The following is a 23,021-nucleotide window of genomic DNA, read 5'->3' on the forward strand; positions in this document are numbered from 1 at the left end:
AGCTAAGATTCTATAAGGTACATTCTGTTGTAAATCAGTAATCTTGGTAAATGATATAATCACATCACGTGTGCTTAGAAATTGCAGACAAGTAGCCATGATGACGTTATCATGAATACTAACTTGAACGATGCTTATATATGATTCAAAACCGATGACGTTGCATTATCATGTTCTGACGTGTACTATTGCATCATGAAAAAACAATGTTGTCAAAGGTTTTTTTCTAAACAATTCCGGTTCTTTACTAATGAGTGCACAAACTTATGAAACAAAAAACATGGAAACGAAAAAATTCAAACAAAAAATTTCAAACGAAAAAAATTCAAACAAAGATTGAAACGAAAAAATTTCAAAATTTTGAAACAAAAAATTTCAAACAGAATTTGGAAACGAAAAATTTTCAACAAAAATTTCAATCAGAAAATTTAAAACAAAATTTTGAAAAAAAAATTTAAAAAATTTCAAACAAAATTTTTAACAAAAATTTTGAAAAAAAAATTAAAACAAAAATTTCAAAAAAAATTTAAACAAAATTTTGAAACGAAAAATTTTTTAAAAATTTCAAACAAAAAATTTTTAAACAAAAAATTTTGAAAAAAATTTCAAAAAAATTTCAAACGAAATATTCTTAAACAAAATTTTGAAACAAAAGTTGTCAAAAAAATTGCAAACAAAATTCTGAAAAAAAAATTCAAACAAAGTTTGAAAGCAAGAATTTTCAAACAAAGTTTCAAACCAAAAAAAATTCAAACTAAAAATTTTACGTGTCACGGTTAACCGTCAAACTTTATCCGGTTTTTTAACTATTCGATTAACAAATAAACGGTTTTGATCATATTTATCAGTGAGTGCAAAATGTTGAACGAAACCAAGATTTTTAAATGTTAAACAAAACTTAAAACTGAATGCAGCAAAGATTTGAAAATCATCAACCAATCAGATTGCACGAAAGATAGTGATCAACCAATCAGATTGCAGGAAAAATAGTGATCAGCCAATCAAATTGCATTAACAATAACTTTGCTAGTGTCAGATTACATCACCTTATGGTTAAATTTCGAACTGTTGTAGCATGTATTGCCTTTCGTCTATGAGTCATAAGATTCAATAAGGTTAGCTATCAGATTTCTAAAGCTCAAGGTCAAATCAATCACCACCAATGATCTTAGACTATGAGCTGTGACTAAAGTTCAATGTATTATTTCAAATTTCGCGCCTTATGTTAAAATTCTGTTTATCACCATTCCCAAATTTAAAGAATACTTCTCTTGATATACCTAAGTCTTAGAGTTAATCATATCATTATATGTTCAATAAGGTCAATAATGTCCGTCAATTGTTTACCTGAGTAGAACCAACTGTTTTCTAGAAGTGTGTACTCAAACTTAAGAAGTACCACAACAAAGGAAATAAATCCCTGTATACTACCTCACCAAGGACAATCAAGTGGTACAACGTCTTGCTTACGTTTATATTTGGCGGGAATAATCAAAACCAATGACGTATCTCAAATTACCCTACAAAGTTTCAATGTACCAATGTCCTGGACTCCTAATCCCATCATAGGTCAATAACTGATCACGTGATCATACTCATATTTGACAATAATTTACCCAATGAATGAGATACTATCTAATTTTAAGAACAATTACCAATTATTGATATGACAATAAGAAATGTACCCCTCCCAAAATTTAAGATTGGTACACAAATACACCTGTGTCTTATGAAAAAGTAATAAATCCTGTACTCATTTAATAATAAAGCCAGTCAATAGCCTTTAAAGTTTGAATATTTGGTCATAAGAGAAACACCAATATCTACAATTGGTCCTAGAAAACGTTTACCGAAATTTGTTATTTGATAATTCCCAAATTTAAAAGGGAACATAAACATATAAAAGTAATAAACCTCTGTACATACCCATATAATGTGCTAAATACTTATCAAAGGGTCAATAACCTCCGAAATTTGTTTTTTGGTAGTTCTTTACACATGAAAGGGAACGATGTGGACCATCCAAATTTACAGTGGTACATATTGAAGTCCTGTACTATGATACCAAATGCATATATTAAACAGTTTCTAAAACCGAGTGGATGAGCCAAGATACCCTTCCCAAATTTTTAAAGAGTGCGTCAATGTACCCATGTCTTATGATAGGAAATGAACCCATATACATGACCATATAACCATATAAGGTAATAGAACCTCATCAAAGGGGAGAAATTGGGCCAAAAACCAAACACATGGTACAACATATTGCTTATGTTTATATTTTAGCAATTTTTACCCATGAAAGGGAACAAGATGGACCACCCAAATTTATCATGATACATGTTGAGGCATGTACTATGATACCGAATCGCCTCCCGGGTTGCGTCAATGTACCCATGTCTTATAATAGGAATTGGACCAATATATACATGAGCATATAACCATGTAAGGTAATAGGACCTCATCCAAGGGGATAAATTGAGCCAAAACCAAACACGTGGTTGTACTAAAATTTGGCAATTTCGTACCCATGAAAGGAAACTAGGTGAACCACCCAAATTTATACTAATCTATATTAGCGTCCTATAGTATAATACCAAAAATGTAAAAGGGGCAATTTCCAAAATTAAAGGGGTGGGCCAAAGTACCCCTCCCAAAATTTTAAAGGGGTGCTCCAATGTACCTATGTCTTATGTTAGGAAATGAATCCCCGTACGTGACCATATAACGATATAAGGTAATAGGACCTCATCCAATGGAATAAATTAGGTAAAACAGTGCCGCAACTAGAGGAGGCAGAGGGGGCACGTGCCCCGGGCGCGTGGTTGGCGGGGGCGCCAGAAAGAAGATAGTATTTTAATTGTTTTAAAAATCGCACCCTTTCCCTTGAGGAACTTATTCTAGAGGTTAAAAGAAATCAAAAGTTTACTTGGCCTTTTCCATGGGACCTCTTTTAGAGAGAGAGAGAGAGTCTCATCTAAATAGGTGTAATGTCATACATTAAAAACCTAATATTGCATGCATTTGTTCCCTTGGGCGACCACAGAGAATCCGCCCCCTTTCCTTTTCCTACCACAAGGAGCTGTTTGTCTGTATAATTCCATTGAGTTGAGTTGATTTTGAGTTTAACGTCCCTTTGAGAAGCAAGGCTATATGAGACGTGGACCTACTGATTAACGTGGAATCCGAACCACAAGAACTCCCGCCAGGAATCGAACCCGGGTCTCCCACGCCAAAGGCGCGTACGCTAACAGCTTAGCCACGATGAAGCTCTATAACTCCATTGAGAAAAGCTCTGAAGTTTAAAACGCTGTTATCAATAGGGGCGGGGGCGAAAAGTTACCGATTTTTGTTGCTTGCTGGTGGTTGAAGAGTTTAGCTCAGACGCGCCCCCTGTAATGTTACGCAATTGCTGTAATGTTCTTAAACTAGAGGGCAGTTTTGTGGCGGAAAAGATAAGTTACACGCCTCGGTGTATTTAATTGTTTCTTGTGCGCCTAACAAGGGATTTTGCGAGTGAAGGCTGTATGAAGTTTTATCTATTAGTTTTGCTTGAGAGCTTTTCGAGGCATTTTGAATTGTTATCTATCAGTCCAACTTATGCTTTATTATGCTTTATTGTTAATTTCAATCATTGTTTTACAGTAATCGTATACCAGGGGCGGACTGGCCCACCCTGCTTTCCTGCAAATGCAGGGTGGGCCCCCCAAACAGGTGGGCCCCTCCACCAATTTTAAAAAGATGTGCTCAATTAAACCTACCAGCATCAAAAATATGGCAGGGTAACTCCCACAAACATGTGTTTTGCATAAAAAAGACGTAAAGTTAAACTTTCATGAACAGACCTTATTGTTCTTCACGTTTATCGACTTGAAAAGGTTCCGTCTATGAGACAATCCGGCCCTAAAACATTGCGAGGTTTGTGATACAGCAGCTGTTAAAAACGAGCACGTTAACTACTACTTTTTAAATATAAGAAACACAGTAGATTTCAGGCTGTTATTTGATTTGGATACCATTGCCTACTCCGGTCCTTTTACAAGCCGGCGAGTAGCGATGTTTTAAAGAAACAAAGTAAAAAGTGGAGGTGGAGCCGGAACGCTTTTGAAATGCATTGTCCTCAGACCAAGCTTCGAAGAAAGAAATCGGATCAGGCTTCGTTGTTTTTTTTTTTTTTTTTTTGTTTTGTTTTCAGATAAACGTTTTCAATGTTATTTTCGATACTGCAACTGAGCAATTACATTCTCGGGTTATCTGCAATGACAGTCTCATGAAGGGCATTGCATGGCTGGATCCTACCCGTTTTCATGAGTTAAGTACTTTAGAAGAACTACCTGATTCAGCTCTCAATACTCTACCCATTATTGCAAAGTGGAAAGAGAGCAAATTCAAGAGGAACTGCTCCAATTTGCTCGTCATTATACGGACTATAATCCACCAATATATGTAAAAAGCAGGATATTTTAAGAAATGAGCATGGCAGCGAGCAATATGCTCATAGTAGTGAAAAAGAGGAAAATGAAGAAGAGGAAGATAATGAAACTGAAAGTGAGGAGGAAGATGAATAGAAATGCAAACCTGCAAGACAGTGTAAAATGTGTCTAGTTTGTGCACTGCACCTGCTTCACGAATTAAATCTTTATGGTCCATTATATCCTTCGTTGTATAAAGCGTATAAGTATGTTCTAACTCTATCGTGTACCCAAGTATCATGTGAAAGAATTTTCTCGATTATGAAAGTGATAAAAAATCGGTTACGTTCATCGCTTTACAAGATTTGTTGGAAGACTTTATTCTTTTATACATAGAAAGATCATATACGTTTGATTACGACAAAGTGATTGACGATCTTGTATCTAGCTCCAAAGAGTTAGGTAGATATTTGAAATTGTGAGTGTAACTGGGGCATACTGAAGATATTAATATTATTTTACATTTCTGGCATTCATATTAATATTTTATTATATTAGGTTACAGTATGCAATTCAGTAGAAAATTTCAACCAATTTGATATTAGAACTGATTTATGAGGAAAGAAACTTACATTATTTCTGTCAGTGCTTTAATTATTTAGTGTTCCAAAGTTGACTTGAGATTAGTTTTTACTTATTGCACATGTATATATTTTGGGTTTTCTAAAACATGACACTTATTTGTTTAAATAAATGGTTTAAATTCATTACATAAAAAAACAATAGCACTATATAAATAACTGAAAGCACCAATTTCGGTATTGTGTGTGTTTACAATAAAAATGATAATGCCAATTACACACTGTATGAGTCACTATTAAAATGTTCCTACTTCAAAATTTTTGTAATTAATGTTTTGCTTTTGTATGAATATATGGGATACTATTTATGGGTTCGAATGAAGAATGTCAAGTACATTTTTTACATTTTTATACAGTGGGCCCTCATTTCAATTTAGCAGGGTGGGCCCTATGGTTGCCAGTCCGCCCCTGTACTATACATTAAATAATCTAAATATCTTGATCTATTTATTAATATTTTATGAAGCAATTTCTTTCATATTTAATGAACTTTCTAGTTAATCCACTGTAAAGAGATATGCTTTGCTCGAATCAGTTTTTTCTATCACTTGTGTGCACTTGTGTACAAAATTATTTTTGGGTTTATTAGAACTATATGTTATTTCAATTATAACTTTATGATGCACTAGATATTTTCTAGTTTATTTTGTATTAGTTTCTTATTTTAATATGAAAGCGTATGTTCATAATTATTCTTCGGGTTATTAAAACTAAATGTGTTATTTCAATTAATAACTGTATAATGTGGCAGATATTTTCTAGTTCATTTTGTTTTGATTTCTTCATACAACATTAAAACAAAATGTATGTACAAAATTATTCTTAAAGCTTGTGAGCACATAACGAATGTAATATATTTTTGTGGTTAAAGTAAGTTTGATTAAAGTACTTAAAAATCGATATAACTGGTTTCATTAAGAATGGTATTTTCAGTTGCAATCCATAAGTAAGTGATACTTTTCGACTAAACCTGGGGGAGGGGGGGGGCGCCGAATTGTGTGTTCGCCCCGGGTGACAGAAACCCTAGTTGCGGGCCTGAGGTAAAATACCAAAACACGTGGTACAACGTATTGCTTACGTTTATATTTTGGCAATTTTGTACCCCTAAAAGGGAACGAGTTTATAGTAATATATATTAGGGTCCTATACTATAATACCAAATGTTTAAATTGGGCAATTTCCAAAATTAAAGGGGTGGGCCAAGGTACCCCTCCCAAAATTTTAAAGGGGTGCACAAATGTACCTATGTCTTATGATAGGTAATGGACCCCTATACATGACCATATAACTATATAAGGTAATAGGACCTCATCCAAGGAGATAAATTAGGTCGAAAACCAAACACGTGGTACAACATATTGCTTACGTTTATATTTTTGGCAATTTTGTACCCCTAAAAGGGAATAAGGTGGACCATCCAAATTTACAATGATACATATTAGGGTCCTATACTATAATACCAAATGTTTAAATTGGACAATTTCCAAAATTTAAGGGGTGGGCCAAGGTACCCCTCCCAAATTTTTCAAGGGGTGCATTAATATACCCATGTCTTATGAAAGGTAATGAACCCTTGTATACGCCCATATAACTATATAAGGTAAATAACACCTCATCAAAAGGGATAAATTAGGTGAAAAACCCCCGAAATTTGAATTTTTGGCAATTTTTTACCCATAAAAGGGAACGAAATAGATACCCAATACTAATAGAGGTACATACTGTCGTCCTATGCTACCACACCAAATTTTTAGATTTGGCAATTTCCAAAATTTAAGGGGGTGGTCCTATGTACCTATGCCAAAATTTAGGGGGTGGGCCATTATAACCCTGCCAAAATTTAGAGGGGTGGTCCTCTGTACCCCTGGGTCATTGGCATCGGGCCAGGGGCATTGACCTTTGACCTATGACGTCATAAATGTCGGGGCCAAAGTCCAAAACGCGATCAAGTCAGGCCATTACTACTCTTGTGCACCTCAAATAATGGAGATATAGCTTCCTACAAGTTGTCCGTATGCCAGGTGTGGAGTTCGGATAACACCGATTCCGGCAAAGGTTAAATCAATTGTTAGCATTTATTTTGTGCAATTTTTTGCACCACTTTCCGAGTTTTGTGCACCACAAATAATAGAAATGTAGCTCCTTAAAAATAGTGCGTATGCCAGGTGAGAAGTACGGATAACACCGATTCCTGAAAGAGTTACATCAATCGTTAATATGTATTTTATGCAGTGTTGTGCACCTCAAATAAAATTGATATAGGCCCTTAAAAATAGCTCGTATGCCAGGTGATTCATTCGGATAACATCGATTCCGGCAAAGGTAACATAAATCTTTAGCATTTATGTTGTGCAATTTTGTGCACACTTCCCGAGTTTTGTTCACCTCAAAGAACAGAGATTTAGCCCTATAAATGGTGCGTATGCGGGGCGTGGAGTTCGGATAATAGCGATTCCGGCAAAGTTTACATCAATTGTTAGCATTTATTTTGTGCAATTTTTGCACCACTTCCCGAGTTTTTTGCACCTTAAGTAACACAGATATACCTCCTTAAAAATAGTGCGTATGCCAGATGTGGAGTTCGGATAACACCGATTCCGGCAAGAGTGACATCAATCGTTAGCATTTTTTTATTCAGTTTTGCGCAACATTTCCCGTTTTGTTCACCTTAAATAAAAGAGATATAGCCCCATACGCACTATTTTCAACAGGTTATATTTCGGGCATATAAGGTGGACAAAACTCGGTACATGTTGAACCAAAATCTACGGAAGGAGTAGTAACATTTGGTATACTAAGAGATTTTGTTGGCGTTAGACGCACTTGGGATATTGGAATAGGCACTATTTTCAAGTTGTTATATTTCGGGTATCTGAGAAGGAAGGGTCACGCAGTGGCTCCGCTGAGATCCGAGCGAGAGATTTGTGTTTGCATTTGATATTTTATAGCTAGAAGAATCCTGAAGTTATACGTGACACCGGCCGGAATATCGTGTGTTACAAAATATTTCGCAATGTAGGAACTAAAAAAAAAAGAAAGAAAGAAAAAAATGGCTGAATCAGTCATTTGTTCGGATACGGTTGGGTAAATGGAAAACTCGGCCAACACGTATCCCATCATTTTCAACGACAAACTTTTCGGCGTAAAAAAAAACTTTGTCCCACGGTCCCCGCATGGTCCCAAACGGGCTCCAACTCAATATTTTTAAAAAGCAGGGGGGTTAAGTGACACATCATTTAAAAGCTGTTGTAAAATGAAAGAAAATGCAGCAAGTCTCGATTCTCTCCAACAGCCATGTGCAAAATGGTGACGGGTCAAAATGTAAACGAAAACTTAATTGAAAAGACCATGGTCACCCCTATAAATCGGAAACGGTTAGATAAATGTGAAAACAGGATAGGAAGTGTGGATTTATTATCAAAGTACAACGATTTAAGTGAAAACGTCTTGTCCCAGGGTCCCCACATGGTCCCTGGTGGGGTCCACTAAAATATTTCAAGTGGCAAGAGAGGTAGGACATCGTTTGAAAGCTCTTCTTAAGTGAAAGAAGATGGAGCACGTCTCGACTTTCTACGACAACCCTGTCCAAATAGCGGTGGGTCAAAATGTAAGGAAAAGCTTAATTGAAAATCAATGGCAACCTTGAACCCAAGATGGCCGCTTAAAACCTTTTCATTTATGAAGCTGTTATCTTTTAAACTGGATACGTCCCTGATTCAGTGTAGTTAATTTATTTGTTATTAAACATGACTATTAGGTTCATAATATGCATAGTTATAGCATATTAAGTTTATCTTTTAATAGGTCTGTTATTAAGACATCCATATTATCAAACGTTGTGCTTGTCCGTTTATGCCACATAAGCGAAACTCTATGTATTTCAAAATATGCGTATGCGTTAGCTAGCATTATATTATTGAAAAACAGACAATAGTGTGAAATGAGGAACAAGGAAAAGCATAAGTACTGTTTTGGTAGCTTGTTTTGATATCATCACGTGTGCTAGTGTGTATTATTTTATAGGTCTACACATTAATAATATTAATACTATTCTAAAAATGAATTCTATTCGAAATATTCCGAAGAAAATCAAAACAAAACCCCCATGTAACTCTTGTTAAGTGGTTTATCCGAAATCCGATTTTGAAGTTAAGATATAGATAACAAATTAACACATGAAAGCAGTGTTAAGTAAACGAAACTAAATAAATCAATCACTCAAACAAAACATACAATATTAGGAAGATATCAAGGATATGTTATTTAAAAGAGGTTGGAGCGACTGAAATGTCCATCCTTCATGAGTCACTTTCAATGGTAAAAGGATGAAAACTACAATACCAGGTAAATGGTCTCTGACTAAAGATACCCTGACAAGTTACTGAAATACCAGAAAAGACAATAATTGATGGGAAATAAGTTAGGATCATATTGCGAGTAGGGAATTGTTATATACTTCAAATCATAGACAGTATGCACCACCGTTTGAGGAGTTACATTAAATTATCTTTCGTTCCTGAGCTTTCAAAAGGTTCTACGTTCATTTTTTGCCGAAACTGCTATTTTACAGATATAGGTGCAGTTTGGTATGGATCATATACGTACCACCGTTATGTAATACCAGTCAATTAAGGGGTACTCACGTCACAAAACAGGGGACGTGTGACGCTGCAGTTAAGCTGTTCCTATCATTTTTTACTGTTCGCAAAGTTGCCTAGCTGATTTTGTGTCAAAAGCTAACAATAAATCTCTTGCAGCACTTACAAGGTCTGTTATCTTGGAGTTCGTCAGAAACCGATTCAAACAGTACTTATACCAACATTTTATGCACATTTTGTACAGTTTTGTGCACCACATCTCGAGTTTTGTACACCATAAAAAACCTAAAATTTGTCATATTTAAATTTTTTCAACGGTGTACCAGGCCTGAGTTCGTCCAACCGGAAAATCAGAAAAAAACATATATGAATTAATAAACCAAGTTTTGTGCAGTTTTGTGCACCACTTCTCAAGTTTTGTGCCACTCAGATAACAAAGATATCGCCCCTCGAAAATAAGGAGTATGCCAGAAACTGGACATCACCTGACACCGATTTCGCCAAAGTTACATCAATCGTTAGCATTTATTTTGAGCAATTTTGGGCACCACTTTACGAGTTTTGTGCACCTCAAATAACAGAGATATTGCTCCTTAAAAATAGTGCGTATAGCTGGTGTGGAGTTCGTCTAAGACCGATTCCGGGAAAAGTTACATAATCGTTAGCATTTATTTTGTGCAATTATGTGCATCACTTTGCGAGTTTTGTGCATTTCAAAAAACAGAGAAATTGCTCCTTAAAAATAGTGCGTATGCCGCACCTGGAGTTCGGATAACACCGACTTCGGCAAAAGTTATATCAGTCGTTAGCATTTATTTTGTGCACCATTTCCGCTACTTTTGTGCACCTTAAATAAGATAGATATACCTCCTTAAAAATAGTACGTATGCCAGGCCTGGAGTTCGTCTAACACCAATTCAAGCAAAAATTACATCAACCGTTAGTATTTATTTTGTGCAATTTTGTGGACCACCTCCCGAGTTTTGTGCACCTCAAAGAAGAGAGATATAGCTCCCTAAAAATAGTGCGTATGCCGGACCTCTACTTCGCATAACAACGATTCCGGCAAAAGTCACATCAATAGTTAGCATTTTTTTTCGCAATTTTTTGCACCACTTTTCGAGTTTTGTGCACCTCAAATAGCAAAGATATAGCTCACTAAAAGTAGTGCGTATGCCAGGTGTGAAGTTCGCCTAACGTTAATTCCGGCAAAAGTTAAATCAGCTGTTAGTATTTATTTTGTGCAGTTTTGTGCACCGCTTTCCGAGTTTTGTGCACCACAAATAATAGAAATATAGCTCCTTAAAAATAGTGCGTATGCCAGATGTGGAGACTATATTCACCCCTATAAATCGGAAACTGTTATAAAAACGTGAAAATAGGAAAGGAAATGTGGATTTATTATCAAAGTACAACGATTTAAGTGAAAACGTCTTGTCCCAGGGTCCCCACATGGTCCCAGGTGGGGTCCAGTAAAAAGTTTCAAATGGCAAGAGAGGTAGGACATCGTTTGAAAGCTTTTGTTAAGTGAAAGAAGATGGAGCACGTCTCGACTTTCTACGACAACCCTGTCCAAAGGTGCGGCGGTCAAAATGTTAACAAAAGCTTAATTTTTTTACAAATCAAAGCAAAATGTAAAAAATTTGGTATGCTTACCCTTTCTATACAGGTTTTAAGTGGCCATCTTGGGTTCAAGATTGCCATAGATTTTCTATTAAGCTTTTCCGTAGGATGTCGTAGAAAGTCAAGTCTTGCTCCATCTACTTTCATTTAACCAGATCTTGCAAGCGATGAGCTTCTTAAACTATCTTGCCATTGAAACTTTTAGTTGAGCTCCACCTAGTACCCTGTGGGGACCCTGGGACTAAACGCTTTAACTTTAATTGTCGTACTTTGAAAATAAAGCCACACTCCCTTTCTTATTTTCATATTTGTCTCACCGTTTCCGATTTATAGGGGTGACCATGGACTTTTCAATTAAGTTTTTGTTTACATTTAGACCCTCCGCCATTTTGCACAGGATTGTCGTAGAGAGTCGAGACTTGCTGCATTTTTTTCACTTTACAACAGCTTTCAAACAATGTACTACCTAATCCTCCTTGCTATTTACAAGAAATGAGTTGGACCCCGTCCGGGACCCTGCGAGGACCCTGGAGCAAACTTTTTCTTATCCGAAAAAGTGTGACCTTGAAAATGATGGGATACGCAATATCCGAGTTTCCATTTACGCAACCGTTTGCGAACAAATGACTCGGTTAAAACTATTCTGCCAGCTTTGGTATATTTGGTACAATTTTCAAGTGGCTATATTTTAGGTATCCGAAGTGCAAAAAACTCGGGACATGGTGCACAAAACTCTACAGAAGAATTACTAACATTTTACATACTAAGAGATTTGGTCTTCGTTTATACGCACTTGTTCAATTGGTAAACGCACTATTTTCAAGTGGTTATATTTCGGGTATCTAAGGTGCAAAAAAATCGGAACATAGTGCACAAAACTCTACAGAAGGAGTACTAACATTTGACATTGTAAAAGAGTTGGTTGTCGCTGTACGCACTCGGGCTATAGGCATACGCACTGTTTTCAAGTGGTTATATTTCGGGTATCTGAAGCGCACAAAATTCGGGACATGGTGCACAGCACTCTACATAAGAAGTACTAACATTTGACATAGTAAAAGATTTGGTTGACACTGTATATATAGTGGGGCTATTGGCATACGCACTATTTTCAAGTGGTTATATTTCGGGTATCTAAAGTGCAAAAAAAAAAAAAAAAAAAAAAAACGAAACATGGTGCACAAAACTCTACATAAAGAGTACTAACATTTGACATAGTAAAAGATTTGGTTGCCGATGTACACACTCGTTCTATTGGCATACGCACTAGTTTCAAGTGGTTATATTTCGGATATGTGAGGTGCACAAAACTCGGGACATGTTGCGCAAAACTCTACGGAAAAAGTACTAACATTTGACATACTAAGAGTTTTGGTCGGCGCGGTACGCATTTGGGCTATTGGTATACGCACTAATTTCAAGTGGTTATATTTCGGGTATACGAGGTGCACAAAACACGGCAAACGGTGCACAAAACTCTACAGAGAGAGTACTAACATTTGACGTAGTAAAAGATTTGGTTGGCGCTGTACGCACTTGTTCAATTGGTATACGCACTATTTTCATATTGTTATTATTCGGGTATTTGAATTGCACAAAACTCGCGACATGGTGCACAAAACTGTATAGAAGGAAAAAATGAAATGAAATCTTTGAGTTTTACGTCCCGCGGTTCTGCCGGTTAGGCTAAAGGAGACGGTGATTATGAGAAATGAATGAAAATGGTGGAATGAAGAAAGTGGGAGGAAACGGGAGAACCCCGAGAAAACCCACGCACACGGTGTTTGTCCACCACAAAGTTCACTTGGCGGGGGCTGGGATCGAACCCGGGACCCCAAGCACCAGAGGTGAACGCTCTACCACTGAGCCACCGCGGCCCCTGTATAGAAGGAGTACTAACATTTGACGTAGTAAGAGATTTGGACGTAATTATACGCACTTATGATATTGGTATACGCTCTATTTTCAAGTGGTAAACACCGTGTGCGTGGGTTTTCTCGGGGTTCTCCCGTTTCCTCCCACTTTCTTCATTCCACCATTTTCATTCATCACTCATTATCACCGTCTCCTTTAGCTTAACCGGCATAATCGGGGACGTAAAACTTAAAGATTTCATTTCCTTTTTCTATTTTCAAGTGGTTATATTTCGGGTATGTGAGTTGTACAAAACTTGTGACAGTGCACAAAACTCTATAGAAGAAAGTAAGAGTTTTGGACTGCGTTGAACACACTATTTGTTTTGGTATGCGTACTATTTTTAAGAAGCTATATCTCTGTTATTTGAGGTGCACAAAACTTGGGGAGTGTTGCACAAAATTGTACTAAATAATTGCTAACGATTGATGTGATTTTTGCCGGAATCTGTGTTATGCGAACTCCAGGCCCGGCATACCCAGTTTTTTAAGAAGCTATATCTCTGTTACTTGAGGTTCACAAAACTCGGGAAGTGGTGCACAAAGTTGCACAAAATAAATGCTAACGATTGATGTAACTTTGGCGAAATCGGTGTTAGACAAACTCCAGTTTCTGGCATACTCCATACTTTCAACTGGCTATATCTTTGTTATCTGAGTTGCACAAAACTCGGAAAATGGTGCACAAAGATGCACAAAACTCTGTCTAATAATTGATATTTGTTTTTCTGATTTTCCGGTTGGACGAACTCAGGCCTGGCCTACCGTTGAAAAATTTAAATATGAAAAATATTAGATTTCTTAAGGTGCACAAAACTTGAGATTTGGTGCACAAAACTGCACGAAATGTGCACAAAAGTTTGGTACATTTTTTAAATCGGTTTCTGACGAACTCCAAGTTAACGGACCTGCACTTACATATATCCGAATTTCCTCCTTCCGCCAAACAAACTATGCAGTAGCTTTTACCTCTCATTTAAAGTTTTAAATTTTAGACATAGCGGTTTTTAAAGTTATTATGACGGTATGCAGAAGTGTATTGAATAGAACATTAGAATACCATGTCTCTTTACCATTGATTGATGCTTATGGACAGGTTTCCACAACAATTCACAGCGTTCAACACTGTAATTGTTCGCAGTGATAGGTTCACGTCAACGAAGCATTGAACATTTCACATCAAATTATCTCCAGCATTGATCACCATAGCTGTAACAGAATCTTTTACGGTTGGAAGTGGTAATCTCTACACTAGCGTTAGTTACTCATTTTCCTGGGTTAAATAAATAAAAAAAAAAGATCTTTAATGCATAAGTCCTTATAACAATTCATTGTAAGTCATGAAAATGGCTGTTTCTTTTTTTTCTTTTTTCTTTTGTAAGCGGGCAGGATTGCAAGGTTAAATGCATCTTCTGAAACACATTTGGATGTAGTGGCGGTGCTCTTCCGGGTACATATATTCAGGGAACTTTTCTTCCTGGTAGCTTTAAAACTTAGTTCTGTATAGATAAATGAAGGTTTTGTATAGATTGGTGGACACCAAAGAAGTAGTCAAGGGTTGAGCCTGTTGGTCGGTACACTCAACCCGAAATACTGACTTTTCTATAAATCTAGTCTGACTTTAAGAGCGATTTTAGAAATTTTTATATAATTTATTTTAAATTGAATTTTGAATACAAATATACATTTATACGTACTGTCTAAACACAATAAAATATTAATACAATAGTACAATATTCTGGAGAATATACATTGTAAAGAATCCTCTGAAAACAACAGTTAAAAGATACTGTGAAAAACCGAATTTAAATTTGAGATCATAATATATAAATATAATGCATATTTCTTTTTTTGTACATAAATTCGCTGAATGTCCCATTTTAGGGTATCTTCCCCGGAATATTCCCGAAAAATATTTTCCTGGGAATTTGTCCCCCACTAATTATATCTATTATGCTAATTAATACAAGATCATATTTGCGTATATGCAAAGCGTTACTGAATGTGACAACCGTCTTTTAGAAAATCTTCTATTGGGACCGAAAAATTTATGTGGTACTGGTACCCCGCGTGCTATAAACGTGGCTTGTTGACAAGGGAGATCGATTCAAAGACAAAATGGGAAGTTCGATAGTGGCCTTTGCGGCGAGTGCTTCGTGTATTCTGGTACTTTGTGAGGAAGAGAGTGGAGTGGGATTTCCTATACACCTACACTACACTTACATTTTCTTTTACCTTTACACGTACATACATCTTATTTTTAAACTCTTTCTTCTTTTCTTCGTTATCATTATACCCTTCCAACTTTTCTCTAACTTTTGCCTTGTTCAACTTATCTTTCAGCCCTCTTTCACTGTCTGAACTTCTTTCCCCATTTTGTCCTTTTCCTGACTTTTTCTCTTTTCCCGATTGTGTCGTTTCTTACCTAGTGTGTCCTGTAGTTTATTCAATTTTGATTCGGAATAAGCCAATATCAAATGTAGCATACAGGACATTAATGCTGGTGCAACAACGTATTTGACCGATAATGGTCTAAAAAAAGACAAGAAGACGGTGGTCGTATATGATATTTAGGAACCGTCATCATGTCACAATTTAACTTTCATTACAAAGAAACCTCATAAAATATACGTAAAACAATTTTACATTTGTTACCTATAGGACGTATGTTTTATATACTTATTTCTTTAACAATTAGATTGTTTTCAGAAAGAACAAAAGGAAACATGTTAACTTGAATTCACAAGGTGAGTTTACATAAAGGATATAGTATACGACAGTGCCTCATCATTTAGCGAGGACTCACGAAGTGCAGTCTTGTAAGGATTATTCATTGAGGATATTAGGAACTTGAAAATGAGGTAACAAGGCGACTTTCATTTAATTACTGAGTAATATAAAATAAAGTGTACGTCGGTTTGCGTTGCGTTTCGTTGTGTTTTATGGTATGCGAAGAATAATAATGTGCCCTTGTACGTAGTGTATGAGTATATGTGGGGGATTTGAAACACATATCGCATGTCACGTGCACGTGGATGCTTCTTACTACTTCTAAATGTAATAAAATCATTTTTATACGTAGTACAACAGTAGGAAGTATCCACGCGCACAGATCATGTGGTACTGTTGTATACTATTACCATCTCTTATTTCGAACAGTCCTTTTCATTGTTTAGAATATTTCTCCCTACAGTTTTACTACATGGATCTATAGTACAGGTAGTAGTAGGAACGGGTAGTGATGGGCAGTGGGAATATTCCCGGTGGGAAGGAATTTAAAAATGGGAATATTCCCGGGTTTTTTCCCCGGCCTATAAATTCCCGGGAAGGAATTTATTTTCCAGTTGTTTACTTTATGTTCCAAATGATAAGAACCATATGACTAATTACTTTATTTTAATATATTATGATTTACTTCTTGGTTTTAAAGAATTTGGAGGTTAAAAAATTTAAAATTCTTTGACTGTACTTTATATAAATAATAATATGATTTTTTAATTTGCATTTCCATTTGCAGTAAAAAGTAAGGTAAATGTTTAGTATTGAGGGCCAAAACTAGCAAAAAGTAGGATGATTTACGGAAGAAATGAGTTGATAGTGGTGTTCAAGTAATCAAGAAAGTACCGAACACAATTTTTATTAGGGCAGTAGGGGATTTATAGAAACCGTAAAGGTAAGTGGAAGTGATTTATGTACGAAAAGAAAGTGAATTGTTGTCAACGAAGATAGAAAACAACGTGCCATGTGGGGCTCTAAACCGCCTTCACTCGTTAACGCTCGCTCTGCAACGCTGTCTGAATTTAATGTTGGTGACGTAATTTAACGCATGAAACCATAAAACAATCGCATAGGAATAGAATATTGCAAAAAATTAGGTGCATCAGCTTTCTCCTGAATGCTAAGCAATAGCCAAAATTAGCAAAATACTAATTTACATATGATGAAAAGGAACCATTTGGAAGGTAATGTAGAATAATATAGAAATAGAGATAAAGTACTATTAATATCCACTGAACCACCGTTAGTAATAGACGTCGGTGTGTCTCTTCTCTCTGATTCGAATGTCTGAAGAGGTACTCAGACTTCTTTTACATGCGAATTAACGTATGGAATTTCGAGAAATAGGCAGAATGAAAGGTCGTGTATGGCAATGTTACGTGTTAAAATATAAAGATAAGTAAGTATCTTGCAAATTTTTTGAACATAAATCTGTATGCGCAAATGTTGATAAATTTGTGAGACATGTATCTTCTAGCATTTACCCAATCTAATTGGTTTATAACATTTATAAATTTAATGTGTTTATAATATCAGTAATAGAGTCAAGTTGAGCAAATCCACTTACGTATAAATTTAAACTGTTTAGTGGTTTAAAAGTATTAGATCTTACTATATAATTTTTTCACACATACTTATGTGATAGAACATATTGTAAATAAATATACGTTTATGCGTACTCTCTAAATATAATAAAGTGTTAATAAAGTAACATAGTACCGTTCAGAATATATATTTTATAAAATCTTTTGAGGACAACAGTAATAATATGCTGTGACATAAAAATTATTTCAACTTTGAAATCATAATATAGTAATAGAATGCAATTTTCTTTCTGATTGTACATAAATTCCCATTTTGGGAATCTTCCCGGGAATATTCCCAGGGAATATTCCCGAAAAATATCTTCCCGGGAATTTACCCATCACTAGGAACGGGTTAGGAGCCCAGCAGGGGTTGGGTTCTGTTCTTGACATAAAAAGGGCAATAATTGAAGATTTCCACAAAATTTTCCGTACATTTTAAAATCTATGGATCCGTATAGTAAAACTGCACTTTTTTTTTGTTGGGTCACATCACAACATCTACTTGCCATAAATGAAATTCATAGGAACCACTAGAAATAATTGTTAAATAATAAATTGTTTTACAATTAGCGTGCCAATAGTGAGTTCAATAATAATAATAAAACATGTGGCTATGTTTACCTAAATCGGACCAGAAGTACATTAAATAGAAGATTTACAGGAGAAAAGTTGAAGTAAAGGAATTGTCCTGCAGTTTTCTTATACCGATACACACAGAAGTTCATTTAGAAAAATACTTCTTCCTTTCTGGTTTCACTTTTTTATTTTGAGCAATCATTTTCGCGGTATACTCTTGCATTCTCCGGTGAAGATTCACTTTAACAGGTCACCTGCAAAACCAAGCAACCGGTGCTAGGTGGCCATTAAAAGAATTAATGACTCACAAAAAGCGTTTTGTTTTACTGTATTGATCCATAGTATAAGTAGTACTAGTAGTCGGAACGGGAGGTAGAAGGGGTAGTGTAAGAACGGGTTGGAAGGCACCCAGGGGTTGGCTGGGTTCTGTTTCTGGACATAAGATAGGGATATTACAAACTTGCCCAAATATTTCTGTACATTTCTGCCCTAATTTCTCTGAACCTTAATCTACATCCTTGTAGCAATTTTATCTAATAACTAGTTCTTCAACATAAAATTAACATAGACTGGAGCTCAGGTAAATACGCATCTCACAGTTAAGTTCATACGTTATTTCCATTCTATTCTATTAAAATATAATTAAAATTCTTTTTGTAAATTTTATAAATATTGATCCGTATAGTTTAACTGCACTAGCGTAGAGGCTACGTATACTTACTAGTGGCTCACATAAAAGAATATGCAGGAAATATGCAAGTTGTAAGCCCAAACTAAGGGAACCAAGGAGAGCGTAATTTAATCGAATCTATACTAATATTAACATCAAAAAGCGAAATGTAATCCTTTTTTGAAAATAAAGCTGGAATCCTATATTTGGCATTTATTCCGAAGTTGGGCGTCCGCTTTCGCCAATTTTTTTTCGCTGTTATCTCCTTTGCAGCAATAAACTTTCTGCAATATGTTATTATGTTCATTAATCCGTGCTCTTCACAAACTTTTAAATGATTTTGCTCGTTATCAACGTATTGCTTCAAAAATGTTAAAATTGTTAGTTCATTCCCCTTGTACATTCGCCATGTTCATAATATAAATGCTCGTTTCTTTCCCACAATGCAACTGTTCGGTTACCTTGCGCCAAGTAGTTCCCTCCGCTCGCCGTATAGTTCCATGTTTATAACCGCATATATATAACAAATAAACAGATTTTTCGACACATATATTATCAAGGACACAAACGATCAAATTATTGATATCTTTCCTGTAAATTTTGAAAGTTTTGCTGGAAATGGAATCCCAACTTTGGAACTTAACCCCTATATTTAAACAAAGGCCAAAATTAGAATGCAAAACACGCAAACGCACTTGTGCTAAGTGACCAAAGAACACGAATTTCTTATAACGGTCAGGCGGTATGAATCTAGCGGAACTGCGCAGCACATTAGCTGTGCTTCTGTTGGAAAGGGGACATCAGCCGCTCTACATTTGGTCATAAGCGATAATAGTGGAAACAGAAATTCCCAAGGCTGCTGGCCATTTTTCCTAAGCTGATGGTTACTTGATGGTACACACCTATTTACAAAAAGCTGGAAACTCGTTTAGAAACTAAGTCCGAAAAAGTGAGCCTAGATCCGCCACAATTCCCGCAGATCTATACACAGGAAATTGCATTTTCCCTCCGTTCTTTATATAGACACTAGCTGCAAGCCATATTGTCACCCGAGCGATGTGAAAGTATACAAGAAAAACAAACTACTTATTTCTGAGATTAATATTGATAGCACATTTCGTGCACAGTTCCAATATGCAAAAATAATCAATATCCTAAGTAAAAATGACTGAAAAAGACCGAAAATGACTATTTAAAAATTAAATTGTCAGCCTGCGTTTGGAGCGATAGTATTATCAATAGTATAACGCATTTCGTTCTAAGTGCTTCCGTAGCCAAGAGGGTTTAGTAAAGTTGATTAAAATTTCTGAAGCGAAGGCCGACGGGTCGAGCCTCCGTGTGAAAATTCGTTTTTCTTTCTTTCTTTTTTTTTTTAATATATGGGAACATTCTTATAAATATAATTTTCTACTTTGAAGTGCTTGGAGAAACAATCAGACAAACTGTCACTTTTCAATTTTTTTTTACATTTACTAGCCCGCCATTTCCATAATTTATGTATGAAAACGTTAACACAGGCGTCAAAAATGTAAGTTATTGAAGTTCCTGTTATATATATATATATGCATATGTGTGTGTGTTGTGTGTCACACAACACTGTAATCCTTTTTTCGTGAAAAATGGTAAACTACGAAAACATGAAATATGCCTTGTCGCAGCAGACGAGTTTCTCCACTTAAACCTACGAGTAACGAAATCACCTACATCCAAACAGCTGCAATTGATTCATTAGTCGGCTCATCGTGGTCGGAATATTTGCGAGTAGCTTACTGCTCTTGTTGAATACGGTGGTATGAGTGTGAGACATGCTAGCGAACGTTTTGGTGTTCCCTGTTCTACAGCATATATCTGGAGGAAGAAATACTCAGAAGCAGGTAACGAGTCTAGAAAATCTGGCGCTGGTCGTCCAAGGGTTTTAACCCCACAACAAGATCGGACTCTAGTTGATGTAAGCCGTCGCAAAGTTTTTATGTCATCCCGGCAGTTAGTGATAGCGTCACGTTTTCCTGGCTCCTTCTTCACCGCTCGAGACGCCTTAAAAATGCAGGGCTTCACGCATATCGAGGTGCGTGTAAGGAGCAATTGACGGATAGTGATAAAGTTAATGGACTAGCATTTGCTGAGGCAAATATTGGTCGTAACAGGGATCATTTAATCTTCACAGACGAAAAGATATTCTCTTTAGCAAATGATGATCCTCGAATTGTGTATAGACCCACAGGAAAACGTTACGATCCACAGTACATGCACACAACGCATCGAATGGGACAAGTTACTATTCACTGCTGGGAATGGCTGTGTAAGGATACAGTTGGTGAATTACACCGTAATTCTGGCCGATTGAACAGCCAGAAGTATCTGCCTATTGTGCAGTATGGCTTGCTCCACGCTGCGAGAATTTTTTTTGAAGACGGCATCGTAGAAGTTCAACAAGATCATAGCTCAATAAGTGATTCCCATCTAGTTCAAGAGGAACCCAATGTTAAGCTAGTCGAATTTGTTCCGAGAGGATCTAACTTGAACCCAATGGAAAGTCTATGGGCGGAAGGTACAAGAACTCTACACGAAAATTGGCCTGATCCCCCACCAAGGACAGCTGACGAACTTTGCGAGCTAGTTTTTGACGCGTGGGAAGAAATAACACAGGGACATCAATATGTTGCTAGCTTGGTTAACTTATTGCCAAGAAGATTATAATGCGTCATCGAAGCTAACGGCGATTATACGAGATATTAATACCTGAATAAAGATTTGTCTTCATACCCAAGTGACCTTCGAGCTCTTTCAAGAGTTCACTAAGATCTTCCATTTTTCCTTTAATATTGCTTTCATTTGGACGTTTGCGTTTCGTCAGAATTTGCAATATATATTTATTTCTGCCCCTTTGTTTACCCTATACAGATAGTCCAGTAGTTAGCACGTGTACCTTTGGTGTACAGGATACCGGATTCTATTCCCGCTGGGACAGGATTGTTTTTTTTTTACCCATCTGTGATAATTCTGTGTTCGTGCCCCTGTTGTTAAAGAGGTACTGCTAAAACTATAAAACCGAGTAAAACAATTAAAAATAAAAAAAATCAGTTACTGTGAACGTTCAGTAAGTCAGTTTTGTTTTAAAATCTAGTACCTACAGCGTTCGTTATTGGGTCTTATAGTTGGGGATTCAATTCCCGTTAAGGGTCCATTAAAATTTTTCTTGAACTAGAATTTATTTGCATGAATCACGCGTCTTCTTTAGCCTAAAGGACTAAAACGTTGAGAAAAGTATATGGTAACAATGTTATAAATAATAAGTCAGTAATAATGCTCTTAATCTATATCTATCTACATAGGATATAAATTAAAAAGTCGTCTATCAAAACAACAAATGGCTTAAACGTTTGAAATGATTTTTATCAACACTTTCACCTACCTCTGACTCATGGGCACCGGAAGGGGGCAGGGTGGGCAGCCCTCTGACTCACGAAATGTTTACAAACAGAAATACCAAACATAATATACTGCAACCATGAAGATAGCCCCTCCTACAATATTTTAGGGTGTCATTAGCGGACTGGCTTGCTGTCATGACATTTTTATTAAAATGCGTATCTTAAAAGAGGAGAGGAGTTAAAATTTATGCCAAAAATAGAATATCTCACATTTGTGAGATGAAACTTGACCCATGCCGTTAACGTCGGCAATATCTAGTGGCCCACTTCCCGGTAAATGTCGATCGTCGATATAGCGACGCATCGAAAGATTGCGTAGTGTGTCCCAGGCGGCAGGGTTTTTTCGGGTCGAAACAGACATCTCGAGTAGGGGTGTTGCAGTTACCACCACGTAGCGGCGATAACTTCTTTTCGGTCCGTCTTTCGATTTGTCGCGGAGAATAGGCGAAGGGACCGAAAAGACATATCGCCACTGATGTGCATGTATATTATTATATGTTTATTTTTCCATACGAATGTTCCTAAAGTGAGCTCTGGGGTCAAGACTGAACCATGCTTCTACATCACAAGGTTGCTGTTTCGCGCCATTCCGGGAGAACTTTATATATAGTTTGTAAGTGCTTTTTAGACTCATCTCAATGTAAATAAATCATACGTATAGGCTATTTAACATATTTTGGTGGAGTAATTTTGTAATTCGTTGGCATTTCGTCGTGTCTCTGACACCGGTGGGCAACTGGTGGTATAATTTTTAAAACGGAACTGGGTCCACCGCGAATCATTGCAGTGGGGC

General features: G+C 36.3%; 1 protein-coding gene across 4 annotated transcripts in view; it reads left to right on the top strand.

The window, feature by feature from the left end:
* The first annotated feature begins 15,706 nt into the window (after window positions 1-15,706).
* The window catches only part of LOC145676196 (uncharacterized), a 36,317-nt gene continuing 29,002 nt past the window's right edge, over window positions 15,707-23,021 (top strand). Inside the window, exon 1 of one of the 4 annotated variants that reach the window (XM_081747111.1) lies at window positions 15,707-15,934. The gene's annotated coding sequence lies outside the window, so the exon portion shown is untranslated. Of the gene's footprint in view, window positions 16,049-17,282; window positions 17,365-23,021 lie in introns of those variants that run through there. The other 3 variants (XM_081747109.1, XM_081747108.1, XM_081747110.1) reach the window with 3 other exon arrangements.

This window comes from Thermobia domestica, chromosome 18, assembly GCF_964235325.1.
Source record: "Thermobia domestica chromosome 18, izTheDome1.hap1.1, whole genome shotgun sequence".
Classification (NCBI taxonomy): domain Eukaryota; kingdom Metazoa; phylum Arthropoda; class Insecta; order Zygentoma; family Lepismatidae; genus Thermobia; species Thermobia domestica.